The 20,688-nt window shown below is 35.6% G+C and overlaps 2 long non-coding RNA genes across 2 annotated transcripts; both read right to left on the bottom strand.

Annotated features, from left to right (window-relative positions):
* Nucleotides 1-9,042: 9,042 nt before the first annotated feature.
* LOC132310240 (uncharacterized) lies at nt 9,043-10,645 on the bottom strand. The gene is made up of 3 exons (XR_009482581.1): nt 10,084-10,645; nt 9,694-9,761; nt 9,043-9,244 (listed from the first exon to the last, which is right to left on the bottom strand). It is a non-coding gene; the product is annotated as an uncharacterized LOC132310240 (long non-coding RNA).
* A 788-nt stretch (nt 10,646-11,433) lies between these two features.
* Nucleotides 11,434-11,851, bottom strand: LOC132310239 (uncharacterized). The gene is made up of 2 exons (XR_009482580.1): nt 11,619-11,851; nt 11,434-11,515 (listed from the first exon to the last, which is right to left on the bottom strand). It is a non-coding gene; the product is annotated as an uncharacterized LOC132310239 (long non-coding RNA).
* Between the last annotated feature and the right edge of the window lie 8,837 nt (nt 11,852-20,688).

Here is a 20,688-nt window from a genome sequence, read left to right as displayed (position 1 = left end):
TTCAATTATAATCCACAGGTTGTGTTTGTTTCCAGCTGCAGCTGTTGCCATCCTTCCCCAAAACGCCCCCTGTTTACTCTCTCTCTGTGTACATGTTACATGTGTGTATATATATATATATGTATGTACTCTCTATCCTTTTAAATGTCACACTACAAGAGACAGTACTAGAGAGAGAGATTTTTAGAGAGAGAAATTAGTGATGGAGATGATGCAGGGAGTGATGGGAAGGTTGGTTCGTAATTGCTATGCAGTGTTCTGTTTGGGGGTGGTTCTCATATCTGTCACCATATCTCACTACGTTTGTGCTTCGGAGCAAAACAACCCAAATGATCGAGCCAAACGCCGTCTTAGTGCTTTGCATGGTCACCCAACCGCCCTCTTCGTCTCAACCAAAAGCTATACTAGCTAACTGGATCACCAAACCTCAAGTTCAATGCTTTAGTTTGGTTTGCTCAACAAATCTAAAAGACTTTTTTGTTCTTTTTTTTTCATCAAACAATTTTTGTGTAAATTATGGTTCTTTTGTGGAATAAGATGACATGGTTTAACTATGAATCTCTTTGATGGATTGCTATCTTATTATATTTATTTTTTCCTCTACATTTTTTGGGTTGCTTTCAAGGGGATTGCGAATTAAAGGGGATTGAGAATTAATGATCAGAAATAAAGGATTAAAAATTGTTTGACCTTGGAATGGGTTCACCAAAATCAACCTTCCATCAGCTAGCCCTTTCTTTTATATCTATGAGATATAGATGTGCTTGTGTGTGAGGGAGACACACAGAAAGAGTGTTTATCTAAATTTAAGTTGATTTCACCCAATCCTCATTGGGTTAATTTAGAAAAAATAAATAAATAAAATTAAAAAAGTATATAAAAATTGAAATTACCCTATTGGTGGAGTAAGTATATCCAGTGCACCAAAATCCAAATACATCAGAACGGTCTTTGCACACGGCGCTAAAAAATTAAAAATAAAAAAATAAAAAAAAGGGTCAATTACACTAATATTCCTTTAAATTTGGTAAAATATCACATTAAAATACCTTTTGAAAATTACTATCATTCACACTCTGAACGTTTGTTCTTTCACTCATGCCCCAACCGTTTCCTCATAATTCTGACACCATATAAAATTACTTGACTACCCTTTAACTTTGTCAAAATTAAGAATTATTTGACATTAATGTTATGTTTGGTAGGAAGGAAAGAAGAGGGATGGAAGAAAAATAGGAAGGAATGAACAATTTCCTTCATTCGATAGAGATGATATAAGGAAATAAAAGGATAATAGGAAGGATGTCCGCCCATATTAGGAGAGAAACAAATGAGCCTATTATAAACGTTTTAAATTATTACATTACTCTTTATAATTATTTAATAAATCCGATAAATAGAGTAAGGGATGTGTTTAATGATAAAAATAACTTAAAAATTTATATATATGAATGAGAGAGAATATATAAATTTTTTTTTTTCTGGAAGATATAATATATATAATAATAATTATTTTTTTTCACACATATATATATGGAAGGAAGGCATATATATAAATTTTTTTTTTTCCGGAAGATATATATAGTATATAATTATTTGGTTGTGGGTTTGGGTGTAATAGTTGTGAAGTGATCCAAACAAAGAATTGAGGGGCAATTTATCCTTTTATTTATTTTTAACAAGGTAAACAAGCTGGGAATGGTAGTTGAAAAATAATGATTGTTGTGAATGCTATTGAAAAAAAAGTTTGCATTAGAAATGCTATTGAAAAAAAATGGTGGTTGAAAATGGTAGTTAGAAAAAAAAAAATGATTGTTGTGTCAAAAAATAGCATTTTGAATGAAACAGAAGTATAATTGCTAAAATATAGTATTTTGACACTGTACCTCCTCTCAAAATATAGATTTGACATGCATCGAAAATGCTTTAAAAGAAAAAGAATTTTTTTAATTAATGAATTGACATTTTCGTTTGGGTTTTTGTGGTAATCCAAATGGTGGGGCTAGAAGATTGGAAATCATGTTTCAAACTCAAAAAATATTGGACCAAGTGGTTCACATCAAGTGTTACTCGGTATAACTACCAACATGTAAATTAAAGATACGCGAATAATTTATTTCAACTAATTTAGACAAGCAACGCAAGCACTTACCCATTGAAGGGACCTGAGAAGGCATGCTCACTCAAGCTACAAATCAACAATCATAAACAGGAACTGTACTGATGACTCTATCCACACAAGTAATACTACTAATAAACAAAGATTTTGGCAATTAATCGAACAACATGTAGTCCTTAACGTCGAATACAGAGGAAAATGACAAGCAGAGAAAGAGCATAAATGGTCCAGTAAATGAGCTTAAGGCGGAGCGAGAAAGGTACAGTGATAGCGAAGAAGAAGGCGGTGACACCAAAGAGGACCCCCACATGCTCTAGGACTTGGGCTCAATTTGGGAACTTGGGAGAGATGTACTTGGACACAAAGAGCAGCGACCGCGACTACCAATTCAAGACATAGGAAGTGGAAGCTCACAGAAAGTGAGAGTGGGGCATAAGTTTGAAAGGATTGAAGAGCAATTGCAACTGCCCACGAGAAGCAAAAACCGATTACAATCATTGGGCAATCCAAGTGAACGTCGTGGTGAGCAGCATTATTATTATATAATGCTGCGACACCGACACCACCATCGTTATTAGGATCTGCTGCTCGCTCATGACGGTGGTGTTGTGGTGGAGGGAGGATGGTAGGCAGTGTTGGAAACTAGTTGTGAAAACTAGTGTTTTAACACGTGAATGAAACTTGTCCATGTTTATGGTCTGTGTATAAAATACAACGTTATGTATATATAGAATACAACGTTGTGTATATGTTGTTTCAACGTGATTATACCAGAATTATCTACGTTAAAACATGGCAGTTGTAGGCTAAACCTATGAAGATAGTCACAACACTTTTGTTGTGATTGTTGGTGGCAACTGGAAATTTAATGAATTCAGGTGATTCAACGTGGTTGAGAATGGATTGAAAAGTTTAGGGATGCGACCTTAATAAGAAACACACATAAATAGTTGTATCTAATGATGAAGAGACACATATAAATGGTTGTGTCCAATAATAAAGAGACACGTATAAATGGTTGTGTTCAATGATAAAGAGACACACCTAATCCGAAAAGGCATATTGCGTAAAAACTATTTTTTAGTTTTTTTCAAAGGGATGCACCAATCCGAAAAGACACATTGCTTAAAAACTACTTTTTAGATTTTTCCAAAAGGTTTGCACCCACCCGAAAAGGCACCTTGTTGCCTATAAATACCTCCCTTTGGATCATTTGCAAATTATTCATTTTCATTTTTATTTTCTTCTATCTCCCTCTCTAGACTTGAACCTAACCCAAGTGGGTTCAAACTATAGGTTAAGTGGCCCGAACCACTTAGACTCTAATCCAATTTTATTGAGCCATATTAAGATTGGTCCAAACCATTTGGTTCGGATTGCACCTAATTCAGCATTTATATAATATAGATGCATTTTTGAGTCAGAGAGAGTATTACATTGAGGAGGTTTGCCATATCAACGAATTTGTAGTGCTGTTACTGGTGGATGTAAACCGTTGTATCTTGGGAGATAGAAGCCGCTAAGTCTGTTAGCACCATAGCGAGGCGAATCTATCTTAAGGACATAATATCCAATACTAACCTCGGTTCAGGTTCTTTATTTATTATTATTATTTTATTGTTTTATTTTGCATATTTAATTTAATATAGAGTTGCATATTTAATTAATAATTTCTTAACATATTGTTAATTATCTCATGACATATTAGTATAAGATTTGTTATATCTTAAATGTTATATGAAACATATATTTACCAACAGATAGTTCTGCAGCAGATTCCATTCTCTCTCTCCTTGAGGAGAGATGCAATAATTTGTTTGTTTCCCACAATGAGCCTGAGGCTGCCCTTTTATAATGATTGTATGCACCGACCTTTTTTCCCGAAAAATTAAACTAGAAAAGAAATCATAAACCACGTCAGTTGAGAGATATGAACCCTTATACTCCCTTCGTTTAAAATAATTGTTCATTTTTTCATTTTGAAATGTCTTAAAAAAATATGTTCCATTCCAAAATTAAATGTACTATTTTTTATAACATTCCTAAATTATTCTTTTAACTAAACAACTGTACTAATTAGGGAATACTATTTTGTCTTTTAATAAAGGCATATTTAAAACTTCACTCTTATTAATATAATAAAAAATTATTAAAACTCAATATCATAAAAAATTAAATTTTCCATGCCAAACACGTATATCGGGACATAGAGAATATGTACCGACTTTTTTTTTTTGTGGAAAATTATATGGTTTCTCCGTAACTTCCTTCTCAGTTGTCCCAGCCTTTCCAATGCTTTTGAATCCGCCGTTGGATGGCATTCTGGTGGGATCAATTCATCCAACCGTCCGGCTCATCCTTGTCGGTGGAAGCCATACAACTAACCAATGGACAATTACTCATCAGTCCTACTTCTAAGCTTCAAAGACAGACAAATCCTATGAAATCTTGCTAAAGACAAATGAGTTCTACTTTTGAAAAATATTTCTATAATAATTCATATTCTAAGAACAGTATTGCCTTTTATAGGTAAATTAGCCTTTTGTTTACTAAAATACGATTTGTTAAAAAAATTAAAAATTAAAAATAAATAATCTTAAAACATTTACCGCGTAATAAAATATTTCAAATAGACTTGTAAACTATGTTTGATACAATAGAAAAATAATAATAATAATAATAATAACATTAATTAGGAAAAAAAAAACAGAGTACAGTGTTAATTATGTTTGGTTGATTAATGTGTGAAAAGAAAATAATGGAGAAAGACAGAAAATGATATTATATAATGAAATTACTATCCTACCACTTTTCACAAGTTGGGTCTTTTATAAAAATATCAAGAATAGAGATAAAATTAGTATTAGAAATTTTTTTTTTTTAAACCTTATGGCCTTTTTCTTTTTATTTCCTCCAACTTTTGGAAGGGTTACAAAACTCACCCCTTCATCTCTATTTTTCCTTTCATTTCCCTCCAACCAAACTGATCCTGTTAAATACCCACATATTAAAATACAATGAAAAACTTTTCATTTAATACATTTATGAATAGCAAACGGATTGTCTCTTTTGTCACTAGGATCACAGCAACCTCCACCAACAAATCCAATAAAACCCAAAACCCCCAAAATTTACAAATTTAGAAGACCAACTACAAATTATATTGAAAAGTATGCAAAGATATTATAACCAACATGAGGGGAAACTAGATAACCCATTCGCAATTGCACCAATGGTACCAGCAATAATCATCAACATAACATTGGCGGATTCTGCAAATGAGAATAGCTTGAAAAATGGAACTATATTGGTGCTCTCATCTTCCTTGCTCTTTTCCATGTTTCTTTGAACTCCATTTACTCCACAACTTCTCTGGGCCTCTTTTTCCAGTGTATGGCTTCTTGATGTGGAGGCCATATCATCACTTCAAATGGCTAAGAATAGATACGAAATAATAATAGTAGTAATAATTTTAATAATTCAATTGAAAAGAAAATGAAAGCTCCATTTCCTAAATTGAAAACCAAATTATCAGAGTAAATGGCAGCTCCATTTCCTAAATTAAAAACCATATCATTTCACTCCCAAAAAAATTGCAGTTTTTGCATTCATGATTTAAATTTTCACATAATCAAGAATTCAATTAGGAAAGTTGCAGATTTTGTACTAAAGAAAATCTGTGCAAATTATTCTCTTATCCCTCATATTTTGACTTTCCTTAAAAAAAATAAAAAAAAATAAAAAACTATGCAAACCATTGCAACCCTCATCAAACCCTAATCACAAAATAAGTTGCTCATAACAAGGATAATACCGGTGTTTCTGAACGCCACAAAAAGTACGATGACGATTTCTTGCAACAAAGAAGTAAACATTGATCAACATCTGTGTGGTACTGTCATACCCCAACCCAATTTATACTGTTTAATAAATTGAATTATTGAAGATTTAGCCATCTACATTAACCTCATACATACATGACGTCATCATACATCAGAGTGCCTACCTAACAATTTAGGGCGTGTTTGGAGGAGCTTCTCAACACCCAAAGTCCTTTTGCTGATAATTCCTTCCTACAAGAAATTTTGCCCAAAGGAATTTAGCACAAAAGTTGTTTGGTGAGTCCACTGTTTACAAGTCATTTAACAATTAATTAATTTTTTATTTGACAAGAATACCCATCTCCTTTTTACTCATTTCCATTCAAACCATCTCCCCATTGTTTGTTGAAAGGCCATAATCTTTCACATCACCACTGTTTTAACATGAAATACGATGTTGAGAGAATACAAAATAATTTTTTTTTTTTAAAAAAAAAAAAAAATTATATTATAACCAACAAAATGATAATGCAGTAAACACAATAAGAAAGAAAATCGTACTCCTCCATCTTCCTTTAAACCCATTAACCTTCTCATTCTATCTCACTAAGCCAACAATCAAAGGCGGAGCCAGAAATTTAAGATTGGGGAGTCCAGATTTGAACTATGTAACAAAAATTTTAAAAACTTATAAATCAATTGTAATATAATTTATTTTTAAATACTGGTCATAGTATATATATCTTAAGAAAATTCAAAAATGAAAAAAATATAACTTGGACAAAAAAAAATCAAATTAATAAATAAATAAATTGATGTTAGAAGAAAATTATGGAGAAGAAATGTAAAGAAATAAGCATTGTTAGAAAATCAAATTTCATTTATCAATTGTTTTAAATTTTTAAAAATCTAATTTTTAGAAGAAGAAAATTAAATAGATTCCACAATTCAACAACATAATGAATTTTAACTCAATTTTTAACCAAAAATAAATAAAAAATTCAATAAGATTATTATTGAGTTATTAAATAAGATACAAATAATTATAAAATTTGTTATTTAGAAAGTAATAACTAAAAGTATATAGATGATATTATTATTGTTATTGAGAGTCTCACAATGCTTTAGTTTATCTTCTTTCTATATATTCCTAGGACTTGCCATTTGATTGTTTTATAATTTTAAATATTTTTCTTGTAAATATCATTTTACAAAAATGTTTGACAAAAAATGCTTCATGCATTTTTACCAAACATGAGAGAACATTAGTTATTTTATTCCTTTTTTTTCTCTCTTGAATTAATATTATAGATATTGTACGTGTATAGATAAATAAAATAACAATGTGTTGAGATAACGACTATAATAATTATTTACCAAAAAAAAAATGCTTATAATAATTATTTACCAAAAAAAATGACTATAATAATAATGAGCTTAAATTTAAGTTCAAAAATATTTAAATTTCAAGAAGACACAAATTAAATTTATATTCAAACTCTTTATTTTGGGTCAAAAATTAGTGGGCCAACTGAAAATTTTAATTAATTTTAGGGACAAAATCTACAAATTAATTAATATTTAAGGGCTATTAATAGAATTTTCAAAAAAATTAGTTGGTCAATATATGTGTTAAAAATATTGGAGGGGACAATTAAAAATTTTAATAGATTTAGAGACAAAATTTATAAATTATTTAACAATTAAGAGGTAGTAAAAAAAAATTTCAAAAATTTTGGGGGTGCCATGGCCCTACTGGCCAACAATGGCAAGAAAGACCAATCGATGCATATATATATATATATCACACACACACACACATATAGATATATACACATATAGACGGGTGTTTATTTTTTTTATCAATTGGAAGCTCCAGAACAATCCACTGCTAGAATGGTTTGATAATACACAATTTCGGCGTTGAAATTATTCAAACGCAAAATTCGTTGTCTTCATCCTTCACGTGCGTAATTTTCATCCCTATTTCAATCTCTAAGGGTGTGTTTGGATAGTATTAGTTATGAGAGAAAAGAAAAGAAAAGAAAAGATAGTTTGATGAGAAAAGAAAAGAAAGGATAGTAATAATTTCTATTTGTGTTTGGATAGAACGGGGAGAAAAGAAAAGAAATGATAGTTATTCTTGTTTAGATAAAATAGAGGGGAGAAAAGAAAAGAAAGGATAATAAACAAATTACTTTTTTATCCTTTCATAATCACGGGACTTGAATGGAATAATAAATCTGTGTATTGATTTGTGGAGGCTAATTTTGGTATTATCAAAATACCACTAAAATCACTATCATTTCTCTCCCTATCTCTCCCTATCTTCTCAAAATTGAGGAGAAAGCAAATGAAAGATAGGGAGGGATAGCTATCCCTCCCTATCCCTCCACTTAACTTACCCAAACACACACTACACTATCCTCTCTTTTCTTTTCTCTCCCTATCCCTCCAAATCAACCCTACCAAACACACCCTAAAAGAACCCTCAATATATAAATTTCATCTTTTAACACATGTGCAAATAGATCCAACATGTCTATATAAAAAGTCTACGAAAATTTACCACCATTTGAAGCCCCTTCCCACTCTCTCATTACCCTCTTCTCTTATGTTCTAATTTTTCAGATTTGTTGCATATTTGAAGAACAAATTAGAAGCATAACATTGTACATAAGTGATATCAAGGGTTGTGCAGTTACATTGCCAGCGACAAGGCGGCAGAGGAAGGAGTGGTGGTGGCCACCTGATCTGGTGGTGTTGGTTCGGTGGCGGCAGCCACCTAATTGGGCGGTGTTGGTTTGGTGGCGGCCAATTTGTTTTGTCATCAGTCGTTAATGGTAAAGCCATAGAGATAATTGAGAGAGAACTTGTAAAAAGATAAGGATAAGATTGTATTTTACAATCACGATTATTCACGTTGGGGAAGTGAGTTTGAAAAGCAACTAAGTGAGTTTGAAAAGCAACTATGAGTTGTTTTTGCTGAACGGGCTTTTAAGGAGTCAGATTTTTATGGAAGTCAGTTTCAAATTTTTGCCAAATAAAAGACTTACTGTGAAACGGGCTTTTTGTGTTTAGAAGCCCGTTTTGGGGTTCAGGAAGCCCAGCCAAATAGGGCCTTAAAATTTAAAACAAACTATGAACCCATTTTAACAAGTTCCGACAAAACTAAATTGTTAATTACAAGTGATACTTTTGACTATACTACAATATTTACATCTTATACAAAAGACTTTTCATTGTTCTGCTCCCCATTCACACCCAAGATTTTAAACCTGGCAGTGGCGACCCAATGTTGTACCTGAAAAACGTATATATAGAAGGAGTAAGCTTAAAACCCAGTAAATGCAATACTATTATATTAGCATAATATAAACAAATATTATCTGACAATTTCAATTAAACTATATTAATATATAACTTTCATCTTTACAGGCATTAAAATATAGTACTCTCCTTCTAGGCTAGAGTATGAACATTATATAATATAGTACTCTCTTTCTTAGGCAAAGTATGGACCTTATATAATATAACACTCTTCTTCCAGGCCAGAATATGAACCTTATATAATATATTACTCTTCTTCCAGGCCAGAATATGGACCTTATATAATATATTACTCTCTTTCCAAGCCAGAGTATGGATCTTATATAATATATTCATGATTCATAACCATTTTCATATCATATCAACATATCCAATACTTCAATTACCACATTCAAGTATAAAACTTCCAGTGAGTACACTCACCTCGAATACTTCCCAATTTCTTTACTTATCCTTTGGTACAGTCGAAGTTTTTTGCTCATTCTCTTTACCTGAACAAAATTGTAATCACCACCCTTTATACAACTTTCAAGTTCATAATTCCATCTAACTATCCATTACTAATTTCATACTTGATTTAGGTCAAATAAGTAAATAATTGCAATTCATACAACACTCATAACCAGTTATACTTATTTCTAAGAGAATTTAATAATAGTCTTCACTTCTAAAATAAATTCCCAATACACAAATATAAATAAAATTTTCATCACAATCATTTATATAAAATCTCAACCTAACATTTTAAAGAGTAAACAATTGTATTAATTAATACAATTTAATAATTAAACTCTCAATTGAGAAACTTTCTACCTTTAGTATCTGCAATTCAGCAAAGGGGATTGTTCCCTTCAGGACTTGATGTATCCAACAAGCGCAGTGACACGAATTCTTGACCAAATCTTCCGATTCTTTTCTTCCTCTTTCTTTCCTCTCTTTACCCGTACGAAATATTCTTCTCTTCTTTTGTTTTTCTTTCCCTTTCTGTTTTCTCTCTTTCTCACACGAACTCCCCTTCTCTCCTCTCTGTTTTTCTATTAAAAAAAATTACTATATCAGCAGATCCGAGAGGTTTCAAAGGTAAGCTTCAATACCCTTATTAATTTCTCTACACCACGTGTCACTTCAGTGATCAATTTAATTCATTTTACTATGACTTATGTGCCGTTGTTGGTAACAGCTTCCAAAAGAAACCTTTTTCTCACTTATCCTCCTAGGCTATGCTAATATGTGCACGTGTATCATACTTGTGTGCTATGTATATTCACCATCTCCTTAGAATAAGCTCCCAGGAAAAATTTAGGTCTTGTTTGGATTGCATTTATAAAAACAGTTTTCAGATAATCAAAATGGAAAACAGTTTTTAGTTTTTTCAGTTTTTCAATTTCCTTGGTTAGGAAAATTATGAAACAGTTTTCGGAGAACAAAAATTCATAAAACTGATTGATTGAAAAGAGTTTTATGAAAATAAAGAATATTGCATATCACTTATTTATTTTTTATTAATTTCTTAGATTTATTATAAAAAATGTGGATTACTTTTAAATATTTTCAAATTAACAAAAAATACACTAAAAATGAAAAAAGACTTGTATTATGGGGTTCTTTCATTCATAACATTACATGAATTCAATGTCTACATACATAAACCATCTCATCATAGGAATTGTGTAGCAAAGAACTACTCTTGTATTCTGGGTTTCTTTCATTCATAGCATTACATGAATTCAATGTCTACATACAGATTGTTCCTTTCAATGAAACAATTAAATAATTTTTTAAAAAAACTACACGAATATGATCCTTTATACCATTCTTTCCTCTACTAACAAATTGGGAATAATGGTTGTTACTATTAATAAAATTTTTATCAGATTGCAAGCCAAAATATAAAGAGAAACAAGGAATTAAAAAAGAAAAAGAAAAAAAGGGGACAAATCCAAGAAAATCAACCAAATCTCAACTGAAGGAAACCCTAATATTCAAGCAAATTTATAGCATAACCAAATCCATAACAACTCTCCTCCAAAACCAAATCCATCCCACCAAATCAAAGATATTAAACCTCAACCCAAATTGGAAGTATGAGACAATGAAAGATTCCCAACAAATCGATTAATGAAATTGTGAAAGAGATGGATAGCTTTATCTGAACATACTCACAGAAAAAGAGATTGATAGCTTTATGTGAATAGAGAGAGAAACCTAGTCAATCGTGAATGAAAAATCTAGTGGATCCGGAGCCCTACAACATTAGACAATAAGACAGTGAGATAAATGTATGAGGGTTGGAAATCTGATATGAGAAAACTGTTACTGTTAAAGAAAGAGAGAGCTAGAGCGATTACACAGAGAAATATGTGGACAACGTTATAAACGAGCAAGAGTTTACGTAATTGTTGTCTGTACTTTTAAGTAGCGTTCAGTTCTCCGTGTTTTCCAATTTTGCATCTCAGTGTTCCCAAAACTCTGAAAACAACAAATTGTTGTTCTCTGAAAACCTTAACTATCTACTAACTCAGTTTTCAAAAAAACTATTTTTATAAAACAGATCCAAGCAAATCTACTCTGCAGTTTTCAAATTTTTGTCACTATAAAAATAGAAAACAATTTCCCTAAGTTCAATCCAAGCAGGGCCTTATTTACTTCCACCTCTATTGCACATACACACTAATGAATAATATAAAGGGCAAATTTATGTAAACCCCCAATACTTTTAAAAAATGATCATAAAACCCCAACCAATTTTAAAAACCCCAACAATATAATAACATTATCATTTTACTCAAACTCTGTCAATTGGGTCCATTAACTCAGCGTCAATTGGGTCCATTAACTCAGCGCGTGGTTAACAATTGCTTTGACAAATTGACTTTTGTGACGAAAATATCCTTGCTGTCACATGTGCCAAACAAGTGATATGAATTTAAATATGTTATACCAAAAATACCCCTAAGCTTGTAATAGTAACCTTGTCCTCCTCTCCGTCTCTAACCAGACCCCCAAGCTTGTAATAGTAAGCTTATATCTTGAATCCTTCCATTCAAGATATACTCGTTCGTGTGTATATATATATATATATATATTTAATTAAGGATATGATGCATAAATGTTAGACTAGGAAGTGCAAATTGAATTGTCAATATCGCCTTCCAAAATAAAAAATAAATAAATGAAAAAACTTCACATCATTTTTCAAATGGCGTCAATGAAACTATTCCATTATGAGTATTTGAAGTTTAGGCACTGACCAAACTCCATAGTCCACACACCTCTCCCCGCTGTACTATCTCTCATCTCTCTCTCTCTAACTTGCCACCCTTACACTACTCACCACCACACCACCACCTGCACACACAGAAAAACACACACATGCACATGACTAAGATGACCTTTCACAAATTAAGCTAGACAACCAGAGACCAAACCCCTAAAGAAAAACGCTTACCTCTTCCCAACTTCTACAACTCTCTCTCTCTTTCAACCCTTAAAGTTAAAAGCTCATTCCCCATTTCAACACCTACTCTGTTACCTAAGTTTCTCTCTCTAAAACACACACAGTGAAAAGCACTCTGTCTCTGTCTGTAGATATATATATAGATATACACATGCATTTATGAGTTGGGTCTCCGGAGGCCTTCTCAGGGTGGTGAATAGGGTGTCTCGTCTCTTAACTGGCGGCGAAGTTCGCCTTCTTCCCGCCGTCGCCACCAACGTACGAGGTGAAGAAGCGTGGCGACGGCAAGCTCGCGGCTGTCTCCACGGCGCTCTCAGTGCCGCTGTCGAGCGCCGACGACAATTCCCTTAATGTCCTGTTGCTCAACACCAAGAGAGACAACAAGATCGTTGCGTTCTATCGGAGAAACCAATATGCTCGCCTCACTCTACTCTACTCCTATGGCAATGCTGCTGATCTGGGTCAGCTCTACAACCTCTTCCTTCAGCTCAAGGCTAATCTCAAAGTCAATCTTATTGGGTATGTCTTCTTTATTCTGATGTTCTTAATTTTCACCTGTAATCCCTTTTCTCTCACTTTCTCTCTCTATATGTATATATATATTAGGTTTCTCTCTCCTTCTGTAGCTATCTCTTTCTAATCTCAACTGGGTTTGTGATTTTATTTTGATTTTTGGCGTGGTCGTGGTTCTAGATATAGTCAATCTCATTCGGTCGGTGTTTTTGCTCTAATCTTCTCAATTTTCAATTCTAACCCCTTCTCTCTCTCTCCTCTCTCTCTATATATGTTTTGGGTTTTCTCTCTCCTTGTGTAGCTATCTATCTATCTAAAGGATAATATTGTAATTTCAAAAGTATAATTTTTTTGGTTTTTTAAATAAAAGGAAATATAATAAGGGTAATTTAGTCATTTCACATACCTTTAACTATGATACCCCTCGGATCCGAGACACGGGTTGATCAGGCCCAGGCCCAAACCCGAGGGAATATCAAACAATTAAAGTATTTTAAAGCGAACACAGATGACAAAATGAAACAAAAGTGATGGAATGAAACTGAAAGTAACATTAATTATAAAATCCTCCATGTATAACTGAAAATTTGAAAATCCAATCCTCCAAAACTTCAAGGTTACAACTTGGGAATCCACTGATGGACCCCTAACCAAAAGTTCAACTGAAACTGAAAACTAAAAATAGATAATGCTAGAAATATCGAGAAAAGTCCTACGTAATCAGATGAAGGTGAGACTGTCCTCGACAAGCACGATCAAGCTCTAAGGCTGGAACCGTCCTGTACCTGAAAAGAATAATAAAGGAGTGGGTCAGACCCACGAGCAAGTTCTAATCTAACTGCAATCCATACAGTGACCCGATACACAGATACACCGTAGACACCTCCCAATATCTATCTAGTCCATACGTATAAATATATCCACACTAAGGGACATTCACTAGTCTATAATAGGGGTCTCAACCTGAATAGAAGGCAACATGCGAATACGCACCCAAAGGTGGGCATGAGTACCTAGACCTAACAGGGTACACCTCAACCTATTATAACCAGCTACGCATCCACTGCATATACGCACCCTAACCAACGAGTCTGAGACTCAAGCTCAACTCGTGGTACCATAACCATATATATAAAGTCCGTCCAAATTCAGGGTATGCAGTTCAACTATTTATTAAACTGTCATACAATAAAGCAACTAGTTAGTCATTCAACTTATTCAGTTGATATGACTTAACTATCATCCGTTAATCCAGGAAGTCATCCAACTTGTTTACAGCTGATCTGACTTAGTCACAATTAGGATTCGATATCTTTCAATCCATTCCATTAATCCATTAGGTTAGGTTTATGCGTTTTGATCTAAACCGTCCCTAGTATGTCACCGTCCCATACCGGTACATACCATCATCCATATCCATGTAAATTACCACATATATAACAGTTCAATAATTTACAGACCAAAAACTACCATCCAAACAATTGCAGAAAAATATTTAAAGCTTCAGCAATTTAAATCCAAGCATTTAACCATATAGTTGAAGGAGACGATTTAACAAATCAACAACTAACATCCAGAGCATGCATAGACCAAATTTAATATGTCAGGGACTCCATCATGCATGTGAATAGGTTAAATAATCCTATTATTAACCAATAAATTGCTAAAACAATTCAGAAGATTATTTAAATATTTCAGCAGTTTAAATCCAAGCATTAACCATATAGTTACAGTAAACAATTTAATAATTCAGCAACTAGCCTCCTAAGCATGCATAGATCAAAATTAATAATTAAATGACCTTATCATGCACTTGAATGCATTCTAAAACAAGTTTTATAAACACATTATGTTCCATCAAATTGCTGAATTTTAATTCAACAATTAATTCAACTTCCATTTGTTAAGTGCCTTAATTTTTACACTGTTTGTCCCGACAACTTAGAATTAAACTTTACTCAATTTAGGGTCTTAATAACACTCAAAATTCATTCCTTGATCCCTCTATAAAGTTCCAAATTCATTCAAACAGTCTCCATGCTCCAACAGTGAACATAGTATGTAGAAAATTAAAAAAAAAAAACGTAAAATAAATCAAAAATAACAAGGGAGCCTGCTCCAGAATTTGGAGCAGGCTCTTTTCCAGCCTAGAGCCGGCTCTAGGACTCCCTAGAGCCGGCTCTACTTTATTGTGGGAGCCGGCTCCCACTTCTATGGAGCCGGCTCTCATCTCCTTTGAGAGCCTTCGTCCCCGGTGCGTGTTTCAGCTCTTGTGCTCCTTCTCCGGCTTATTCCTAACCCTCTGTTAGTTTTTAAAACCAAACTTAGGTGTCATATTAATACCCAGTAGCATCCCAATGGCTTGATAACAACAATTAAAACAATTACAGAGACTAAATTTGCTACCGAACTAACCTGCGTTAGGAACAAAACTGAAATTATAATTCTATTCCAACCTCTCTGTTTCTCTTCACAAACTGATCTTAGGAGTCTTATAACATCCCATTAACATCCCTAGGGTTTGTTTACAGAAGATAGAGGCAATAATCATAACCAAAACTCAACAGATTTTTAATATGCTTTAATGAACAGAACAGGAAGCAACAATACACGAACTATAAACAGATTTGGATTCAATGCAAACAAATCATCAACAAGCATACATTGAACACATGAGTTTCATTTACTAATTAGTTAATCCCTAGAGACTATCTAGGTGCACAGAACACGAGCCAAAGGGAAGGAGAAAGAGAAGAACTTGCATGTACAGTTTTATAAACAGAACCTTGTCGCTGTTGTTCTAAGCTTTCCGGTAACCACTGACTACCTTCTAGCCTCCTCTGGTTCTGATCTAATCCACCAAACACCTCCCTTGGTCCTCTCTGTTATTCTCCTTGACAGACCGTTACGATGCTCTGTTCTCTCAACTCCTCTCTTTTCTCTCTCTGTATCTTTGGTACGTGAATAGGGTTTTTGTTCCAACCCTTGATACAGAGTAACCATATATATATAGGCGTAAAAACATATACCCTAATCTGTGTTTAATCAGAGACAGAGCCCTAATTCTAAACCTAGTCGGCCCATGAAACTACTTTTGTTATGGCTTACCTAAACGTGAAATTTCCAACCCCAAAGTTAACTGTAACTTAAAGCAGAATTAAATGAAAAAAACAATTACATAATTAAATCCACTTAACTAATTAATTCCAATTAAAAACTCAATTAAATAATTAAAAACACTTAATTCAATTTAAAACACATGACACATAGGTAAACAATTACATCAAAATAATAAATAAAAATAATTAATCCAAATAATCATGCAAAAAGACCATAAAAATAATAAATAAATGCTGAGACTATCCTTTTAAAATTAGGAGTATTACATTCTTCCCCCCTAACAAAAGGAATTCCGTCCTCGGAATTCGCCCTTACCTTCTTCCAATATTTCAGGAAACTGCGAGCGAATGACATCCTCCCGTTCCCAAGTGGACTCGGCCGCATTGTGATGACTCCACTGCACACGAACCAAAGGGATAACCTTATTGCGAAGGATTTGATCCCGACGGTCAACAATACGACATGGTGGCTCCAAATAAGTTGCATCCGGCTGCAACTCAATCGCCCCAACATCGATATGCTGATACCGATCTTCATCTCGCAGAAATTTCTGCAACATGGAAACATGAAACACATTATAGACGCGATCCAAATTATCTGGAAGTGCCAACCGATAAGCGACAGCTCCAACTCGATCCGTAATCATGAATGGACCGACAAACCGCGGAGACAACTTCCCTTTCTTCCCAAAGCGCATAACACCCTTCATAGGAGATACTTTGAGAAGAACCTGATCCCCAACCCGAAACTCCAAAGCACGAGTGCAACGATCAGCATAGCTCTTCTGCCTACTTTGGGCAGTACGCATGCGATCTCGAATAAGAGCAATCTTTTTAGAGGTATCCTTGATGAACTCAGGACCTAAGAATCGATTCTCTCCAACCTCCATCCAACAAACAGGTGATCGACACGGTCGACCGTATAATGCCTCAAAAGGTGCCATCCCAATAGTCTTCTAGAAACTATTGTTATAAGCAAACTCCACAAGTGGCAAATATTCCTCCCAGTGGCCCTTGAAATCCAGAACACACGACCGAAGCATATCTTCCATAATCTGATTCACCCTCTCAGTCTGTCCATCAGTCTGAGGATGATAAGCAGTACTAAGGTGTAACTCCGTACCTAAAGCCTGCTGAAAACTCTTCCAAAATCCCGATACAAAGCTCGAATCCCTGTCCGATATAATAAACAATGGAATGCCATGTAGCTTCACAATCTCTGAAATGTAAAGCCTCGCCAACTGCTCCGAAGTGTAGTCAGTGCAAATGGGCAAGAAATGAGCTGACTTGGTCAACCTATCCACAATGACCCATATGGAATTATGCCCCTTGAAAGAATTTGGCAACCCTTCCACAAAATCCATAGATATGCTCTCCCATTTCCACTCCGGAATTGGTAGTGACTGTAGAGCTCCTGGCGGCCTCTGATGATCAATTTTAACCATCTGACAAGTACTACACTGAGAAACAAAAAGAGCAATGTCCCTCTTCATACCTGCCCACCAAAACTGCCGTTTCATATCCTGATACATCTTATCGCCTCCTGGATGAACAGAGAACTCAGAGTGGTGAGTCTCAGTCATCACATCCTTCCTCAAATTATCAGCAGAAGGTACCACTAACCGTCTCTTGTACCTTAAACCTCCATCAGCCCCAACATAGTATAATGGAACCTCTCCGGAAGCTATCTCTGCTACCTTGTCGACACACTGCTGATCGGTGAGTTGTGCGTGTAAAACCTTGCGAATGATGGAAGGTGTAACCACCATGCAAGCCATAAAAGCGTCTGACAACTCATCTACATTCTTCAAAGCATTCCACTCAATAGTGAATAGAGCAGAAAGACTACCAACAGGTCGGCGACTGAGTGTATCCGCCACCACATTCGCTTTCCCTGGATGGTACTGTATAGAAAAATGATAGTCTTTTACAAACTCCAACCATCTGCGCTGTCTCATATTCAGCTCCCGCTGAGTGAACAGGTACTGCAGACTCTTGTGATCACTGAATAATCTGAAGGACTCACCCAACAGATAATGCCTCCAAATACGCAAGGCAAAAACCACTGCTGCCAACTCCAAATCATGTGTTGGATAATTAAGCTCATGAGGCTTAAGTTTCCGAGATCCATAAGAAATCGGTTGCTCCTCCTGCATCAATACACATCCAAGACCCTGCAATGAAGCATCCGTGTAAACAAGATACTTTATCCCGCTCTGCAGAGTAGCCAGAACCGGTGCAGAAGTCAGCTTCCTTTTCAGCTCATCAAAAGCTCGCTGACAGTGTTCATCCCACACGAACTGTACACCCTTCTTGGTCAGATGAGTGAGTGGTCCTGCTATCTTGGAGAACCCCTGGATGAATCTTCTGTAATATCCGACCAGACCGAGAAAACTCCGAATCTCAGTAGGTGATGTAGGCTGTCCCCACTCAACCACCGCTGAAACCTTGGCCGGATCCACTGCTATCCCCTTCTCTGACACCACGTGACCCAGAAATTTCACCTCCCGCTGCCAAAATTCACACTTCTCGAACTTGGCATATAACTGGTGTTCACGAAGCGTCTGCAAGACTATGCAAAGATGTCTAGCATGATCGTCCTCCGACCGATAATAGATCAAGATGTCATCAATAAAGACAATAACAAACTGATCCAAATAGGCCCGAAAAACTCTATTCATTAAGTCCATGAACACTACAGGTGCATTAGTCGTCCCAAACGGCATAACACGAAACTCATAAGAACCATATCTCATGAGAAACGCTGTCTTAGGAACATCCTGCTCCCTAACCCTCAGCTGATGATACCCAGAACGCAGATCAATCTTGGAGAAGTATGTGGCTCCCCTTAACTGATCAAACAAGTCATCAATCCTGGGCAAAGGATACTTGTTACGAATCGTAACCTTGTTCAACTCCCTGTAATCTATACACAGACTAAGCGAACCATCCTTCTTCTTCACAAACAGAACCGGTGCTCCCCAAGGTGATGTACTCCTACGAATAAAACCCTGGCTGAGTAACTGCTGAATCTGATCCCTCAGCTCTCTCATCTCTACCGGTGCCATCCTATAGGGTGCCCTAGCAATAGGCGCAGTGCCTGGGGCTAAGTCTATCACAAAATCAATCTCGCGACGAGGTGGCAACCCTGGAATCTCCTGAAATACATCCGGGAAATCCTGTACAATTGGTATGTTATCCAATGATACAGTAATCCCCTCATCCTTTTCCTCCTCCACATGGAACAAATAGGTGCTACCGCCTCCCTTAGAACGTGGCATATCTACTACATACATATCCTGACCAGGTATGGTAAAAATAATAGATCTATCAAAACAATCAACTTGGGCATAGTAGTGAGACAACCAATCCATCCCAAGTATCACATCATAAGTGTGCATGTCCAGGATCAGTAGATTGGCTAGAAACCTGAGTCTGCCAATATCTAGTGTCACAGGCCCATCACTCTCATGTATAATAACTGTATCACCCAATGGTGTAGAAATACCCTGAGGTCTAGTGCATACCCTCGTCCTCATCCCAGATAAAGCAACAAAAGTCCTAGCTACAAATGAGTGTGTAGCACCCGTATCAAATAAAACACGTCCATGTAAACCATGAATAGGAAACTTACCCTCAATAGTCTGAGGTGCCTGAACATCCTGTGGCTTGGGGTTATACACCCTGCCATAATGCAACTGCTGTGGTGTCTGTCCCTGAGTCTGCGGCGGTGCCGGTAAAGCCAGATGTGTCTGTCCCTGAATCCGTGGAACCTGTGGAGCTGGTAGAGGCACTGGCGCCCTCTGTCCCTGCTGCACATACTGTCCCTGTCCCTGTCCTGCTTTAGGACACTGCCTGGTGGTATGACCATACTCTCCACAAGTGTAACAACTATACTGGAAAGTACCAAATGGCCTCCTCTGTCGGTTAGCATGTGGCTGACCCTGTCCTGCCTGTGGTCCTCCATTCTGTTGCCTCTGAATAGGTGCCCCATTCCGGTGAGCATCTGAACCACCCTTGTGCTTCTTCCAAGGCTGTTGCCCTTGGAACTTGCCTTTGTGATTCTGCCGATGACCATTGCCATTCCCCTTTTCAGCTGATTGATTAGCAGAGTCTTTATCACCCCGCTTCTCACCACGAGCCTGTCTGATGTCCACAGTCAACTGATACTGTTGTAGGGCGGCGTCTACCACCTGAGCATAGGTAGTATAGGCTGGACTACCTGTAATAGCTCTCTTGATAGACCACATCAGTCCCTTGACAAAACTGTTACGCTTCTTCTCCTCTATATCCACCTCCTCCGGTGCAAAGAGAGACAAGCGTGTAAAC

The sequence above is a fragment of the Cornus florida genome, unplaced genomic scaffold (genome assembly GCF_030987335.1).
Source record: "Cornus florida cultivar Cherokee Brave unplaced genomic scaffold, ASM3098733v1 CherokeeBrave_3.0.0_Hap2_Chr05, whole genome shotgun sequence".
Taxonomy (NCBI): Eukaryota; Viridiplantae; Streptophyta; class Magnoliopsida; order Cornales; family Cornaceae; genus Cornus; species Cornus florida.
This window is presented reverse-complemented; position numbering and strand designations above follow the sequence as displayed.